This window comes from Bactrocera neohumeralis, unplaced genomic scaffold, assembly GCF_024586455.1.
Source record: "Bactrocera neohumeralis isolate Rockhampton unplaced genomic scaffold, APGP_CSIRO_Bneo_wtdbg2-racon-allhic-juicebox.fasta_v2 cluster09, whole genome shotgun sequence".
In the NCBI taxonomy this organism is placed as follows: domain Eukaryota; kingdom Metazoa; phylum Arthropoda; class Insecta; order Diptera; family Tephritidae; genus Bactrocera; species Bactrocera neohumeralis.
Genome location: NW_026089622.1, coordinates 153,467 through 172,331, shown reverse-complemented (window position 1 = coordinate 172,331; position 18,865 = coordinate 153,467). Strand labels below are relative to the sequence as shown.

Genomic DNA, 18,865 nt, shown 5'->3' with positions numbered 1-18,865 from the left:
TACTCTAAAACTGCCAACAAAACAAGCCAATTATAAAATTACGGGAATGGACGGAAGAGTAGTACAAAACTCAAATAAAATCTAATTCAAATTAATTTCCCCCCAAGCGGATAAGCGCATTCAAGCAGAAGCCACAGTCTTACCGCAACTTATGAACATGCTTCCAAGCTATCATAAAAATAGCAAGCATTGGCAAAAGGTTACACATCTAAAACTAGCAGATCCCAACTGCAACACTCCGCTCAAATAGACCTTCTACTAGACAGCGACCTTGTACCTCAAATTATAGTAGAAGGTGTTGAAAAAAATTCAAACACCCTTCTAGCTCAGAATACTATATTCGGTTGGATCCTAAGTGGACTAGTTACGGAACCAGTTACCACAATGACAACTCAAGTTGAAGAAATATCCAATGAGTACCATAATTCACAATTAAGGAAATTTTGGGAGTTAGAAGAACTCCTCCCCATTTCAAATACAACGCCAGAGGATCAGTATTGTGAAGACTTTTACCAAGCCACAAGTACTAGATCAGCAATACCGACCACTTTAACAACAATTCCCTAACACACTCGCCTTAGGTCACTCCCGCATCTCTGCAATACAGCAGTTTCTAAGTATAGAAAGAAACCATCTTAAAAAAGGTAAACTCAAATAGAATATAATGTTGTGTTAGAAGAATACTTACACTTAAATCACATGGAGAAAGTAAGCCCAAGGAAAAAAATTATCAACAGCAAATACTACTCCTTTTACTTGCCACACCATGCAGTAGCAAATCCAGACAAGAAAACAAAAAAAGTTAAAGTTGTCTTCAATGCCTCAAGATCCACCCGCTAGAGGAATTCCCTAAATGATATTCTATTCACGGGACCCACACTCCAACCAGATTTGATGCTCCTCATATTACATTGGCGTATGTACATATATAGAAATACGTTTTAAAATGGGGATGTCGAAAAAATGTATGTAATGTTACCTTTGGCGTAAACTGTGCCCCATACCTAGCCGTTCGTACACTCCACGAACTGGCAGAAGACACAAAGTCAGAATTTCCTCTGGGAACACAAGTGTTAAAAATTCAAACGTATGTAGACGATGTCCTGTCCTGTCTGGAAGGCACAGTCTTCCACAAGCATACAAGTCCTTATTAATGATAATGTTCGAAAAGGTCACTAGGCATCCAATGGAGTGCGATATCGGACCAGTTTTCATACACGACTGAGTCCATATCCGCATTGTCCGCCATAACGAGGAGACAGATTTTATCCTCGGTGGCAAAACTTTTCGATCCCGCAGGATGGCTTTCGCCAATTATAATACAAGCAAAAATTATGATTCAAGAATTATGGCTAGACGGAACCGACAGGGACGAACAAGTGAAACCTCTTCGCTTAGAAAAATGGTCTCAGATACAAATTCCACGTTGGTTAAACTATTCCCCCGAATACAAAGTGGAACTACACGGCTTCTGCGACGCCTCTGAAAAGGCATATTATGCCACTATCTATGTATGTGCGCACACAAAGCGATACCGCAACCACAAGCCACTACAAGTGGCAAAAGCAAAAGTTGCACCTTTAAAAACGCTAAGTCTACCACGACTTGAACTCTGTGGCGCTCTACTACTCGCGAACTAGTTTCCATGATGTAAACCCACTTAAGGAACTATACCAGTGTACCGCATGATCGCATTAGGCGATTTTCGTGAATTTTTTTAAGAGAAAGTACGCGATTGAATATTTGGAACTTCTTTGAACGTAATTTCAGCAATATTTTAAGGTTTTTTTTACAAAGGAGTTGAAAAATAACAGAGTTATGGTCTGTCTTCGGAGGTGCCAAAAAAATGCTGACTTGATTCCGGCAGAATGAGTAGCTGATACAAAAAAATTTAAAAAGTTTATTAAACCTACAGATATTTCCTATACAATGACCTACGATCTTTGGAAAACATCAAAAATTAACAAAATGGCGTAATTTTGAAAAAAATCGTGTTTTAGGTAAAAAAAATGGTCGTTTTGTTAATGCCAAATTGACAATTTTCAACCAATCAAAAAGATCGTAGGTCATTGTGAAATAAATGTATTCAAATCGTCCTTTTATTCAGCAAGCAAAGTAAATAATGCGATATAAAGAAATTGTCGAAGTAAACCGCAGGAGTCTCCAGATTCTTAATGGATTCCAATGGACCGAGTGCCACAGAGGCACCACAGTTTGAAGCCAAAGCAAATTGGCTTCCCATTTTTTCTCAGTATTATTGAAATTCAAAATTACCGAATAAAATTGAAATTCATTTCAATCATAATTTTCTTCAATCTCACCAGCGACTTCGAGAGTATGATCGATGTCGTCTGTGTTATCCTCATCATTGATTTGCTCGTTATTGCTCAATACACCAACAGTTGACGGAGCGATGTAAAAAATGATTGTGTTCTCGTTCAAATTTGTCCTCTGTTCTTCATTTTCGTTTTCCCTACACTACTTCTGACTACAGAAAGATCTCGTCCTCCTTTGACTTATAATATGTATAAAGAGTTTCACAATCACATACTTCAGCGCACTATTTATACTTATACTTTTCCAGTGTCTAATGTGATTGAGAGCGCAAGAGCGCTCAAGCCACTTGGCGGAGGAAGTCGAGCCTCACAGTCGTAAAAACTAGAACCGAACACGATTCGCCCTACTTGTAAAGCACATAATACGAATAAAGATAACAAAAATATAGAAGTATCCATTAACGTTTTTGTTTTGTTAATCACGAAAAACCAAAAAAATAATGAATGACGTCTAAAAATTTCAAAAAGAAACGTGTCGAAAAGTCAAATTCATTTGTTCAGCAAAGTGTTAACGTTGCGTGCACGCAACAAAGATTCGATTTTCTTGCCTTTTTGTAAACGTATTTTCATATATATGTTATACAATGTATGCTTTATAGGTGGTTAAGATATGGAGAGGATGAAATGTCTTCCAAGTAAACAAAAATATCACGATTCCTCACTCACACGGCACATAGATTTTTTTTAAGTACGTGTTTTTATTCAAATTTGCAAAAGATGAAGGAAATGGGTTAAGGAAGAAAAAGAGGACAACAGGAAGAAATATTAAACTCAGCAATCATTTTAATTCGTTATCTAATTTCTTGCTACAATTCTGTAAACAAATCCGCTAAAACCAGAAGAGATCAGCCAGTCTTCTAAAGCCAACGTACTAGCAAACTTTAACCTTTATTTCAATTCCATTTTTTTTATCTACATTATGTGGGCATTATGATGGCATTAAACTATAGTATATCCAGTATTATACTCATACATTAATTTAATTTTGCTAAGATACATATCTGAACCCTTATTCTTATATTAGGGTTAGTTTTGTCACATTATCTGACAGATTGACCGAAATATAAGATATCAAGTCAATCGGAAGTTTGAAAATCATTGTATAGAAGTATCGACTCGATTGTAGCCATTTTTGGCGTGACAATATATTATTTTCAAACTCACACTATTGACCGACATACTATATGAGTCAAACGAATAGCAATAGATTTCAAAGATAAACCAGTAATTTTGGTAAACAGTCGGCCATAGGCACTGGAATTCACATATTCGGTATCGGACGGCTTAATAAGTAATCGTCTAATTTCGACATTTTTTAGACGTGAAATGGATTACCTTCATACTATTGCGCAAAATATTATTTCGATAACTTCAATAGTGCTTAAGGGGCTATACCAGTGTGACGCATGAAAAATTAGGCGATTTTCGTGAATTTTTTTAAAAGAAAGTACTAGATTGAATGTTTCGACGTTCTATGGACGTAATAAAGTATATTTTTAGCTATATTAAAAAAAAAAATTTACAAAAATATTGAAAAATAACGGAGCTGCTAATGTGCTGTCTGCGGAAGTGCCAAAAAAAAAAGTGCCTCAACTGCTGGCATGATTCCGGTCGATTGAGTAGCTGAAACAAAAAAATTCAAAATGTTTATTAAACTTAAATATATATTCTATACAATGGACTACGATCTTTGAAAAATATCAAAAATTAAGAAAATGGCGCCATTTTGAAAAAAAAATCGTTTTTTTACGAAAAAAATTGTCGTTTTTTTAATGCCAAATTGACAATTTTCAGCCAATCAAAAAGATCGTAGTCTATTGTATAGCAAATGTATTCAACTATATCCAGTTTTAATTTGAAGTCGATTGGTTAATTTCTCGTTGAGTTATAATGTCAGCAAATTTGAAAAATGTCGTTTCGAGAAAAACGCGTTTAAAGTTTCACTTATTGTATATGTTTGCACCTCTGAGCGGTCGCTATTTAGAACGCTGCCATTCAAAAACTATTTAAAATACGACCTCGCCGATTTCACAGGATATTTTTGAATATATAAGCTATCGAAAAAAGCAAAAAAAAAATTTTTTTTTGAAAGTGTCACACTGGTATAGCCCCTTAAATGTAAAGTGAAAGAATCATACGTTGGTTGTAATCCGACTTCCAATTTTTATATTGTAAATAAAAGTATATTAAGATAATGGCTCAACATTACCGTTATGTGTGGTGTGGGGTTCGTTGTCATATAAAACCATCCATTCAGTAACATTCGTTCTCAGAAAGTTTGGATCATATACTTAGCTGCAGCTCTTTGTGAGATATGATTCAAACGCTGCCATTTTTTTTCAAACTTCAAAAAAAAAGCTTCTATAGATTAATAACCGTTTTAAAATTTTTGTTTTAGATCAAAATTGCGGCTGCGATCGTTTACATCGTACATTCTGTTTGAGTTCTCATTAATCGTAATAAAACCGAATTTTTGTGTCGGTATGTGACAATAAAAACATGGCTCCATCATTTCACACTGGAGTCCAATCGACATTCTAGTGAACTGCACATGATGAACCGGTTCTCAATCGTGGAAAGACGATAAAGTCGGCTGGCATTCATCGACTAATAACTGAGCCAGTTATAACCCATACGCATATACATTATCGTTTCCGTTTAAATATTCCTCGTTAAAGAGCTCCGATAATATAGGGAGAACCTCGGCTACCGGGGCACTATTTATAGGCACGCTCCCGCCTCCCCGGCAGCGCTATACTCACAAATGATTTCTTACAATTGCTTTGTGTTAATTGTAACACCTCAACAAATTGCCAAGTAAGTGCACCGTTCCAAATTTTGTTGTTGATTTCGCTCTACGTTTATTTTTTTACAGTTCATCTCTGTCTTGGAACCAATGTACGTTTGATACATTAGAAGAGACATCAGCAACAAAAAAAACAGGAACATGTAATTTTTTTTATTTTACATATTGCTATATGTTGTTTATTTTTGAAGGTTAACAAAAAGTTAACAGCAGTTTTGAGTCGCTATCAGACTGATGAGACAAGGGAGTTGAATTTTCAAAGTCTGCAGAGGCTTGTTTTGTTAAAGCAAAACAAAGTGCTTTCTGTTAAAATGCAGATTTTGCAATAAAAACTTGTGGAAAGTAACTTGGGGTTCCATGAACGATGAAATTTATTAATAAATAATTAATCAATATTCATGAACTGAACCAGGCCAGGTTATGTCAACGCTTGTAAAAAGTTTTTTTTCCAACACAAGTTGCCTGCACATTTATAGAGAGGAAGCCTTTTCTACAAATATACTCAGCACTTTGTTTTGTGGGTTTTTTTTAATTTTTATATGAGTACAATCAATCATTCCAATTGCAATTTATTGCTTCTTGAAAGCTTTTCTTTCTTCTTGAAAGCCACACGTGTAAAAAGAACATTATGTACATTAAACTCATTAGGAGGCGGCACCCACCCACTTTTATAAATTATAAACTACGGACGAACAAGAACTCCACTCGTTATACAGATCATTTGAATGTATATAAATCCATATTAATTTTAATTAGTCTAATATGCTACAAACAACCGTCAAGTGAACATAACTATTGTACTTTGTCTATAACTTAACTATTGCATGTTGTGAGAGTAAAATAAACAAGTAAGGAAGGGCTAAGTTCGGGTGTCACCGAACATTTTATACTCTCGCATGATAAAGTGATAATCGAGATTTCATTATACGTCATTTACATATTTTTCAAATACCGTATTTGTGTAAAGTTTTATTCCGCTATCATCATTGGTTCCTAATGTATATATTATACACAGAAGGCATCAGATGGAATTCAAAATAGCGTTATATTGGAAGAAGGCGTGGTTGTGAACCGATTTCACCCATATTTCGTACATGTCATCAGAGTGTCATTTCAATCATAATTTTCTTCAATCTCACCAGCGACTTCGAGAGTATGATCGATGTCGTCTGTGTTATCCTCATCATTGATTTGCTCGTTATTGCTCAATACACCAACAGTTGACGGAGCGATGTAAAAAATGATTGTGTTCTCGTTCAAATTTGTCCTCTGTTCTTCATTTTCGTTTTCCCTACACTACTTCTGACTACAGAAAGATCTCGTCCTCCTTTGACTTATAATATGTATAAAGAGTTTCACAATCACATACTTCAGCGCACTATTTATACTTATACTTTTCCAGTGTCTAATGTGATTGAGAGCGCAAGAGCGCTCAAGCCACTTGGCGGAGGAAGTCGAGCCTCACAGTCGTAAAAACTAGAACCGAACACGATTCGCCCTACTTGTAAAGCACATAATACGAATAAAGATAACAAAAATATAGAAGTATCCATTAACGTTTTTGTTTTGTTAATCACGAAAACCAAAAAATAATGAATGACGTCTAAAAATTTCAAAAAAAACGTCGAAAAGTCAAATTCATTTGTTCAGCAAAGTGTTAACGTTGCGTGCACGCAACAAAGATTCGATTTTTTGCCTTTTGTAAACGTATTTTCATATATATGTTATACAATGTATGCTTTATAGGTGGTTAAGATATGGAGAGGATGAAATGTCTTAATTAAACAAAAATATCACGATTTACTCACCATTTGCACATAGATTTTTTTAAGTACGTGTTTTTATTCAAATTTGCAAAAGATGAAGGAAATGTAAGGAAGAAGAAAAAGAGGACAACAGGAAGAAATATTAAACTCAGCAATCATTTTAATTTGTTATCTAATTTCTTGCTACAATTCTGTAAACAAATCCGCTAAAACCAGAAGAGATAGCCAGTCTTCTAAAGCCAACGTACTAGCAAACTTTAACCTTTTATTTCAATTCCATTTTTTTATCTACATTATGTGGGTATTATGATGGCATTAAACTATAGTATATCCAGTATTATACTCATACATTAATTTAATTTTTAGCTAAGATACATATCTGAACCCTTATTCTTATATTAGGGTTAGTTTTGTCACATTATCTGACAGATTGACCGAAATATAAGATATCAAGTCAATCGGAAGTTTGAAAATCATTGTATAGAAGTATCGACTCGATTGTAGCCATTTTTGGCGTGACAATATATTATTTTCAAACTCACACTATTGACCGACATACTATATGAGTCAAACGAATTGCAATAGATTTCAAAGATAAACCAGTAATTTTGGTAAACAGTCGGCCATAGGCACTGGAATTCACATATTCGGTATCGGACGGCTTAATAAGTAATCGTCTAATTTCGACATTTTTTAGACGTGAAATGGATTACCTTCATACTATTGCGCAAAATATTATTTCGATAACTTCAATAGTGCTTAAGGGGCTATACCAGTGTGACGCATGAAAAATTAGGCGATTTTCGTGAATTTTTCTAAAAGAAAGTACTAGATTGATTGTTTCGACGTTCTATGGACGTAATAAAGTATATTTTTAGCTATATTAAAAAAAAAAAAATTTACAAAAATATTGAAAAATAACGGAGCTGCTAATGTGCTGTCTGCGGAAGTGCCAAAAAAAAAGTGCCTCAACTGCTGGCATGATTCCGGTCGATTGAGTAGCTGAAACAAAAAAATTCAAAATGTTTATTAAACTTAAATATATATTCTATACAATGGACTACGATCTTTGAAAAATATCAAAAATTAAGAAAATGGCGCCATTTTGAAAAAAAAAATCGTTTTTTTACGAAAAAAATTGTCGTTTTTTAATGCCAAATTGACAATTTTCAGCCAATCAAAAAGATCGTAGTCTATTGTATAGCAAATGTATTCAACTATATCCAGTTTTAATTTGAAGTCGATTGGTTAATTTCTCGTTGAGTTATAATGTCAGCAAATTTGAAAAATGTCGTTTCGAGAAAAACGCGTTTAAAGTTTCACTTATTGTATATGTTTGCACCTCTGAGCGGTCGCTATTTAGAACGCTGCCATTCAAAAACTATTTAAAATACGACCTCGCCGATTTCACAGGATATTTTTGAATATATATAAGCTATCGAAAAAAGCAAAAAAAAAATTTTTTTTTGAAAGTGTCACACTGGTATAGCCCCTTAAATGTAAAGTGAAAGAATCATACGTTGGTTGTAATCCGACTTCCAATTTTTATATTGTAAATAAAAGTATATTAAGATAATGGCTCAACATTACCGTTATGTGTGGTGTGGGGTTCGTTGTCATATAAAACCATCCATTCAGTAACATTCGTTCTCAGAAAGTTTGGATCATATACTTAGCTGCAGCTCTTTGTGAGATATGATTCAAACGCTGCCATTTTTTTTCAAACTTCAAAAAAAAGCTTCTATAGATTAATAACCGTTTTAAAATTTTTGTTTTAGATCAAAATTGCGGCTGCGATCGTTTACATCGTACATTCTGTTTGAGTTCTCATTAATCGTAATAAAACCGAATTTTTGTGTCGGTATGTGACAATAAAAACATGGCTCCATCATTTCACACTGGAGTCCAATCGACATTCTAGTGAACTGCACATGATGAACCGGTTCTCAATCGTGGAAAGACGATAAAGTCGGCTGGCATTCATCGACTAATAACTGAGCCAGTTATAACCCATACGCATATACATTATCGTTTCCGTTTAAATATTCCTCGTTAAAGAGCTCCGATAATATAGGGAGAACCTCGGCTACCGGGTCACTATTTATAGGCACGCTCCCGCCTCCCCGGCAGCGCTATACTCACAAATGATTTCTTACAATTGCTTTGTGTTAATTGTAACACCTCAACAAATTGCCAAGTAAGTGCACCGTTCCAAATTTTGTTGTTGATTTCGCTCTACGTTTATTTTTTTACAGTTCATCTCTGTCTTGGAACCAATGTACGTTTGATACATTAGAAGAGACATCAGCAACAAAAAAAACAGGAACATGTAATTTTTTTTATTTTACATATTGCTATATGTTGTTTATTTTTGAAGGTTAACAAAAAGTTAACAGCAGTTTTGAGTCGCTATCAGACTGATGAGACAAGGGAGTTGAATTTTCAAAGTCTGCAGAGGCTTGTTTTGTTAAAGCAAAACAAAGTGCTTTCTGTTAAAATGCAGATTTTGCAATAAAAACTTGTGGAAAGTAACTTGGAGTTCCATGAACGATGAAATTTATTAATAAATAATTAATCAATATTCATGAACTGAACCAGGCCAGGTTATGTCAACGCTTGTAAAAAGTTTTTTTTCCAACACAAGTTGCCTGCACATTTATAGAGAGGAAGCCTTTTCTACAAATATACTCAGCACTTTGTTTTGTGGGTTTTTTTTAATTTTTATATGAGTACAATCAATCATTCCAATTGCAATTTATTGCTTCTTGAAAGCTTTTCTTTCTTCTTGAAAGCCACACGTGTAAAAAGAACATTATGTACATTAAACTCATTAGGAGGCGGCACCCACCCACTTTTATAAATTATAAACTACGGACGAACAAGAACTCCACTCGTTATACAGATCATTTGAATGTATATAAATCCATATTAATTTTAATTAGTCTAATATGCTACAAACAACCGTCAAGTGAACATAACTATTGTACTTTGTCTATAACTTAACTATTGCATGTTGTGAGAGTAAAATAAACAAGTAAGGAAGGGCTAAGTTCGGGTGTCACCGAACATTTTATACTCTCGCATGATAAAGTGATAATCGAGATTTCATTATACGTCATTTACATATTTTTCAAATACCGTATTTGTGTAAAGTTTTATTCCGCTATCATCATTGGTTCCTAATGTATATATTATACACAGAAGGCATCAGATGGAATTCAAAATAGCGTTATATTGGAAGAAGGCGTGGTTGTGAACCGATTTCACCCATATTTCGTACATGTCATCAGAGTGTTAAGAAAATATTATATACCGAATTTCATTGAAATCGGTCTAGTAGTTCCTGAGATATGGGTTTTGGTCCATAAGTGGGCGAGGCCACGCCCATTTTCAATTTTTAAAAAACGCCTGGGTGCAGGCTTCCTTCTGCAATTTCTTCCGGAAAATTTAGTGTTTCTGACGTTTTTTGTTAGTCCGTTAACGCACTTTTAGTGATTTTCAACATAACCTTTGTATGGGAGAAGGGCGTGGTTATTATCCGATTTCTTCAATTTTTAAACTGTATATGGAAATGCCGGAAGGAAACGACTCTATAGAGTTTGGTTGACATAGCTATAGTAGTTTCCGAGATATATACATTAAACTTAGTAGGGGCGGGGTCACGCTCACTTTTCCAAAAAAATTACGTCCAAATATGCCCCTCCCTAATGCGATCCTTTGTGCCAAATTTCACTTTAATATCTCTATTTATGGCTTAGTTATGACACTTTATAGATTTTCGGTTTCCGCCATTTTGTGGGCGTGGCAGTGGGCCGATTTTGCCCATCTTCGAACTTAACATTCTTATGGAGCCAAGGAATATGTGTACCAAGTTTCATCATGATATCTCAATTTTTACTCAAGTTACAGCTTGCACGGACGGACGGACAGACGGACGGACGGACAGACAGACATCCGGATTTCAACTCTACTCGTCACCCTGATCACTTTGGTATATATAACCCTATATCTGACTCTTTTAGTTTTAGGACTTACAAACAACCGTTATGTGAACAAAACTATAATACTCTCTTTAGCAACTTTGTTGCGAGAGTATAAAAAGGTATAGTATACACTTGCAATTTTATTGGTACAAATCATTTGAGTTACTTCAAATCGGAATTTTACTACTGCATATGCGCAAAAGGCTCCGACCAAACGACGGTCGATTAGGCGTAATGAATACAATGGATGGAACGATCTTAAGACCAGTTCAGGTCTTAAAACGCAAGCGGATTGAATTACAAATTATATGACCCCTCATAGCCAACACACAACTGCTAAACTAGTAAAACACGAGTTCCCCTCGCAACAACCTATGTATAATGGCATCGACCATTACTACAATAGAATGACAGGTCATGCTTTCCAATCAGGCGATGTCGAGCTCGATCGATTTAATGAACAGTAGCTCCAAGCGAAACTCGTACAAGTCAAAAAAAATTATTAAATTCCCAAAAATCATAAATAAAATAGGCGCTTTCAAAAAAACGTTTGCATATTTTATTAGTATATTACTACGTAACAAAAACAAAATAATCAAAACTATTAAACATTTAGTTCAAATACACTTTAAGTGAGGTAAAAAAGTAAAATAGCATGTAATTCAATGCCAAAGTGAAACTCGTACATTATATAAAAGTAAAAGTAATGTTAATATTAATATTTTGTATGCATTCCTTTGTTTTTGATAACCATTTGTAATATTTGGCATACTTTTAACAAGCTTTCCACAAAAACTGGGTTCAATTTTTTGCCATTCATCCTGGAGGATCCTCTTAAACTCGTCCTTTGAACTTATTTTACGCTGGTGCACTTTCGTATCGAGATAGCTCCACAAGTTCTCAATGGGGTTTAAATCTGGACTCTGGGCTGGTGTATCGATGACATGCGGAAAGCAACCACGACCGCACATTATAAGCCCTATGCTTTGGGTCATTGTCCTGGTAAAAATGCAAATCCTCGACAAGGCCCAGTTTTTCTTTACAAAGTGGCAATTTTTCTTTCAAAATGTTCATATACATAGCGTGATTCGTAATACCCTCAATGAAATGCAATTCTCCAGGTCCCTGTGCAGAAAATGATCTCCACAACATTACCGATCCGCCACCGTGCTTTACTGTGAGCTTCATATTTTCGGCAAGAAGCGCCTCATTTGACCTTCTCCATACATAGGGTCTACCGCCCGAACCGAAAAGATTAAACTTGCTTTCATCTGTGAATAGAACGTTTTTCCAAAACGAGAAATCTTTTGATTGATGTTTCTTTGCAAATCGTAGTCTTGCTTTTTGATTACGTTCGTTGATAAGAGGCTTTTGCCTCGCTCTTCTGCCGTTATAATCAGCCTTATTCAATATATTTCTTATGGTTTGTGGGCAACACTTTTTCCCCAAATCATTTTCGGCGATTGTTACGAGTTTCGGTGCACTTATAAATGGATATTTTTTGACTTGGCGTAGAATATACTGTTAATCACTAGCAGAGAAAATTTTATTATTTGCAACTTTCGATCTATTTTTCACAGTTTTATCTCTCTTGTACTGTTTAATGATGTACTGAACGGTCGATCGGCTTCGATCTACAATTTCAGATATTTCCCGAAGCGATTTTTTGTTTTCGTAATGACGAATTACTAGTTCCCGCACTTCAACACTGGTTTGTCCCCTTTGTCTGCCCATTTCACTTTTTTTATTATCCTTTTTCGATAAATGACGCGATATTCAAAATTTTCCAATGAACTTTGTTACTTGGGACTTCCCCGAATAACACTTTAAAAATTACTTGAAGTTAGATATGCGTGGAAATAGTGTTGCCTGTTAAATTAAAAATGTACGAGTTTGGCTTTTGCATTGAAAATGAAGACTTTTTAGATAATGTATTTTTACTTTTATAAATAAAAGATTATTCAAAAATTTGTTTTTGTCATTTAATGAATTACCCAATACGTTAATGAAATAAAACATCAATTTTTATTGCAATAGTAATTCCCCGTATTTTAAGTAAAACCAAATATTTTAGGGGTGTACGAGTTTCGCTTGGAGCTACTGTATGTATATAATCCGTAAAATTACATATTACTTAACAGGATATCACTTGAACATCGGTGCGCTCCGTGGGAGAATGTTTTGGTGCAATGACACTTTAACACACACCACGATCTATGCTAGGGCATAGAGTTGGCGGAACAGATAAATGATTCGATATTCTGCATAATGAATACCGAAGCCCACAAAATTTTTATGTTGAATCCCCCACACTTTGTCAGTCACTCAAAATAGTCTCTTGTCGATTTGTTGTTGTTGTTGTATGTTTTCTGCCGCTACAACAAAACTTGAACAACAAAAACGGTGCTTCGAAAACCCGTCTATGACATCGTGATCATGAATTTACGAGTATGAACCCGAAAGTATACAGCACAGTCCACTGTATGGGTGTTCCATGATGAGCTGAATCCAACAAAAGTTGTTGTTCCTTGTCTTTAAACCGTTTATGTATGATTTAAAAAGTAAGGAAGGTCTAAGTTTGAGTGCAACCGAACATTTTTTAATTTTGCAACTTGCAAAAAACAAAGCCTCTTGTAAAACCAATCATATAGAGTAAAGTCAGCCGGATGTTCGAAAATCCTAATAATAGTTATATGGAGGGTTAGTCAAGTTTTCGCTCAAACTTATATATTTTAGGCACAAAGATTCAGTGTTATGAGTAAAACACGCTAGTTCATTTTCATTTGAGCAATTCACAACCTGTCGTAAAGCATCGTGAAATTGTAAAATTATAAAAAAACAAGTGTAAAAATTTATAATTTTACGATTTTACGATGCTTTACGACAGGTTGTGAATTGAACAATTAATATAACTCAGATATCAGCCGATATATGCAGTACAAAGTCACTCGGAAGTTCGAAAATATGTACATTAAGTATTTGGGGGCTAATTCCGATTCAACCCACTTTTGACATACAGTGAACCAATAGTTTTCATACTCCTAGTTCTATTAAATTACGACACGTTTATTTGTTTTAAAATGAATAAATTTTGTAGTTTTTTTCTATCCATTTTAAAAGATGTATATTTAACATTAAATATAGCATTTCAAAATATTTTTTTTTACACTAATAAAAAAATTAATGCTAAAGCTTGAAATAAACATAATTTATATCAAAAAAGTTTACGTACACTAATGAATGTATGGTGATTGCGGGACCTATGGAGTTATTTTAATTCCATAACAACCATTCACGTACAACAATGTGATGATAATGTCACGATACAATGTGCATTCAGTGTCGGTATCCTGTTGGAAATTGATTTTCCTGCTATTAACAGCCGATTTAAGCACACTTAAAATTTTAATTATTTTGTTAAAATGTTCAGGTACATATGTATGCTTATTTATTTTTTCACTAAAAAAGTCCAAATGTCCAACTCCTGATGCAGCCATATACTCCCGAACCATAACATTACTCCAACCGTGCTTTACCGTTGGCAATACATTTTTTCCTTGCGACTCTTCATTGATCTTTCTCCACACTTTTCGTGATAAATTCGAGCCAAATATATTAAATTCCGATTCGTCGGTGAACACACTGTTTTCCCAAAACCAATACGGTTTGTTTAAATATTGTTTAGCAACCGCCGACCTCTTCTTTTTATTAACCTTACTTATGTATGGCTTACGACGTGCGATTCGTCTATGAAAACCAGCACTATTCAACACATTCCCTACTGTTTGGGGATTTATTTTTCGGGTACATTTCAAAAATGGATAAACACATGTATCTGAACATTTTAACAAAATAATTTAAATTTTAAGTGTGCTTAAATCGGCTGTTAATAGCAGGAAAATAAATTTCCAACAGGATACCGACCCAAAATGCACATTGTATCTAGTAAGTGAATGGTTGGTATGGAATTAAAAATAATTCCATAGGTCCCGCAATCACCATACATTACTCCTATTCAAAATATCTGGAACTTTTTGGAAAACTGTATTCGAAAACATCGAATTTCATCAAAATAAGGCCAAAAAGCTGGATCATGGACTTAGTGGTTAAAATATCCGGAAATAATACTAGAAATTGAGTGGGGAGCATACATCGATATCTAGGGACAATAATAGCAACAAAATGTAGGCCAAAAACCGCTAAAAGTATTGTGATTACTTTTGATTTATATAAATAATCATTAGTGTAGGTAAACTTTTTTGATATAAATTATGCTAATTTTAAGCTTTAGCATAAATTTTTTTTGTTTGTGTAAAAAAAAAAAATATTTTGATATGCTATATTTAATGTTAAATATATGTACATCTTTTGAAATGGATACAAAAAAACTACAAAATTTATTAATTTTAAAACAAATAAACGTGTCGTAATTTAATAGAAGAAGGTGTATGTAAACTTTATTGGTCCACTGTAAGTATAGACATACTACCATCATAAGAGACGGATTATCCCTTCATTTCAATTGTATATATCACATATTGACAGACATTTTCGATCAAAAGTCAACAATAGGTAACGGGGTCTAAATATTCGGTACCTCGGCGCTTGAACAGTTTTTTTTGGATTTAAAAAATGTTTGGTCATAAGGTGGCTCACACTAAAAAATTTTTGTTTTATCCCGTTATATTAATTGCTTCTTGATTTGTGTACTAGAAATTGAACAAATCAAGTGGAGTTTAAAATTGTGATATAAGGGAAGAAGGCGTTTTTTCACAATAACAATAAAAATGAGAGAAGAATGCCATGTATTAAATTTTGTCGCAATCGGTTGGCCAGGTCCCGAGATATGGGATTTCATCAAAAAGTGGGCGGTGTCACGCCCATCGTCCAATTTTCACGCCGGCCCTCTTATACCATCTTACCGAATTTAATGTCTCTGAGGAGTATTCAGTTATTGATTTATCGTGCTTTTAGTAGTTTTGAACAGTACCGTTGTATGGGGAGTGAAAGGGGTTAACCTCCGATTTCATCCATTTTCACACTATTGGTAGAAGTTCTTATAAGATTTGCACTCAGCAAATTTGGTTATGGTATCTTAAGTAGTTTAGGAGATATGTACATTAAATTTGTTATAGGGCGGGACCACGCCCACTATCTTAATTTAGTGCTTAGTTATGACACTTTATAAGTTTGCGGTTAATGGCGATTTGTGGGCGTGGCAGTGGTCTGATTACATCCATATACGAACTCGAATTTTTTTGTACTAAGGAGCCCTCATATCAAGTTTCATCGAGATATCTCGATTTTTACTCAAGTTACAGTTTGCATGTACGAACGGATGGATGGACAGACAGACAGTCAACCGGATTTCAACTTTATCCTATACTATCTCGATTAGTTTTAGGTGATACGTACAACCGTTGAGTGAACAAAACTGTAATACTCGTAGCAACTGGTTGTATGAGTATAAAAAAACTAAGTTGACAAAGTTTCTTAACTAACGGTTGTTTGTATCATCTAAATCTAATAGAGAAAGGTTATATATGTATATACATATATGTATATATAAATTATCAGGATTAAGAGGCGAGTAGAAGTCCGGGTGACTGTCCGTCCGTCCGTCCGCCTATCCGTACAAGTTGCAACTTGAGTAAAAATTAATGGGTTATATACAGTTAGAATTTTCTAAAAATCGGGCTTTCTTTATTTTTTTCTTAATGTAAATATATTTAATACACACAAAATTTCATATCGTTCCGGTGAATATTTTCGAAGTTTCACGCAAATTTGAAAAGGCGTTTTAGAGTGCTTGGAAGTGCATTCCATACTTTTAACGCGTTTTTCTCAAAATGTTTTTCAAAGTCGGTGATCAACATAACTCGAAAACGGCTAAATCAATTAATCCCAAGTTTTAATACGAGCTTCTTAAATATATTTTTTAGAAATTAATGAAAAATTTTTTTCTCACCGTTGTTTTTTTATAAACAATTAAAGGGCGAAATTTTGGTCAAAAATTGATTTTTTTTTTTGAGAAACCCACATTTTGTCAAAAAATTTTGTTTAGCTCATTCCTTCGATTAATTATTAGATTTTACATTACGTTAACGAAATCTGTTTGGCTTTTTTAATTTCAGAGGATCCAGTTTAGAGATATAGTAGTCATCGCAAAACGTCTTTTTTGAAAGGAGCTCCCGCAGATCAGCAGTAGGTTCTTTCGAAATAAATATTTTTACCAATACAAAGTTTTAAAATACAGTAAACTTAAAAATTTTCTCATAAAAAATTCTGAAAAACCACATTTTTCGGCCTTCTAATTGTATATAACCCCTTAAAATATTCGTAGACTGACTTAATCGGACCACTGCCACGGGCTGGGATTTAGAATAGCATCCCCCGATTTCGGGGTTAAAATGGGTATGTACGGATAGAGGAGGTCCTCCAAAACAAGAAAAGATACATAAATAGTTGCCGCTGACTTATGGTTTTTGAGATATTTGCATTTAAAGTTCAAAAATTCAACTATTTAAAACGCGTGTTTCTCCGATTTAAAATTAATTTTACACTTAAATTTTTAGCTTTTATGTCCATTAAAACTTCACTTATTCGTTTCTAACTATTTATTTTATATTAAATAGTGTAAAAATTACTTTAATTCCATAATAAACTTTAGTTGAAATCCATTTATTCATACAATAAGAAAATGGTTGCAAACAAGCAAAAAAATTCTTGTTACCATATTTACATATATTTTGTAATGGAATAAAAATAAAATAACAAAGTGATTATGACGTCATTACAAAATTCATTATCGTGTAATGAGTAATGTAAAGTCTTTCAGAATTTTTATTATCTTGATAAATCCTGCTGTTGGATCGGCCAAAAAGGAGTTGAACGCGAAAGAACTGAGCACGCCCAGGTGTTGATCCGACCAGGGTTATTTTTTTGAAGCGTGGCCGAAGGCCACCAATGCAGAATGGAGTTCAACGCGAAGGAACTGATCAAGCCAATGTGCTGGTCCGACCAGGGTTATTTTTTTTTGAAGCGAATGCAGAAAATAATTCTATGCGAAAGGCTAATGTGTTATTTATTTCCTGTCATTGGGGAATTATTTCTTTTGGTTCTTTTGTGAAATATGTACGTAAGGTAACACTGATTATTAGTTAGAAATTAAATTAGAAAATTAGTAAAATTCTGAGAAAATCTTTTTCTGATAATACCATTTATTTATAACAGTATTTATTTTTTATTTCACATCAATAATTCTTTGTAAAAATTAATTATAGTCCGCTTTCATTTATCGTTAATCAGGTGGAATAACCGATAACTTCCCTAAGTATTTACATATGTGGTGCGCTTATTGAATCATTACCCTGGCCTTATTCTTCACTCACTTCTTAATAATGTAGAGTGTGTAGTGATCACGAAATCTGTTTGGTTCTAAGAGATTGAGCGTTGTCTTTAATATGGACTACACTCTAATTTTGCGCAGTAATCAACTTATGTATGCATCCTGGTGGTTGGCAATATTACGATTCTTTTGGCGCCGCGATTTGATGGTACGGATGAATAAAGGAGGTCCTCAAAATTAAAAAAATATACCCTCCTCAGACTCATAGTTTTCGAGATATTTCTATTTAAAGTTCAATAATTTGTAAAAGTAATGCTCGTTATTTCACTATGTTTAACCCACTTTTCACGCATTTTTCAATTAATATATATTTAATTACACTGTACACTAGGGTGTACCATTTTGAGGCAACCTATTTTTTTCAACTGAAAAACAGGCTCAAAACTTTCGAAATGTGTAAAAAAAAAGTCACTCAAAAGATGAGCTCTTAATATTAATATTAAGAGGTGCCTCTTTCAAATTTTCTGTTTTCCATATAAATTACATGGAAAAAAAATAATTTTTTTTTGTGGTGGTTATTCTGCGGAGGTTATTATATGAGCACGCGATGGCTGCCAGTAGGGATG

The 18,865-nt window shown here is 34.1% G+C and overlaps 1 protein-coding gene and 1 long non-coding RNA gene across 2 annotated transcripts in view; both read right to left on the bottom strand.

The window, feature by feature from the left end:
• LOC126763917 (ER membrane protein complex subunit 2-like) overlaps window positions 1–18,865 on the bottom strand; it is a 109,347-nt gene that overhangs the window by 78,031 nt on the left and 12,451 nt on the right. The gene's annotated exons all lie outside the window — the stretch shown is intronic.
• On the bottom strand, window positions 7,746–8,337 carry LOC126764034 (uncharacterized). The gene is made up of 2 exons (XR_007667795.1): window positions 8,251–8,337; window positions 7,746–7,910 (listed from the first exon to the last, which is right to left on the bottom strand). It is a non-coding gene; the product is annotated as an uncharacterized LOC126764034 (long non-coding RNA).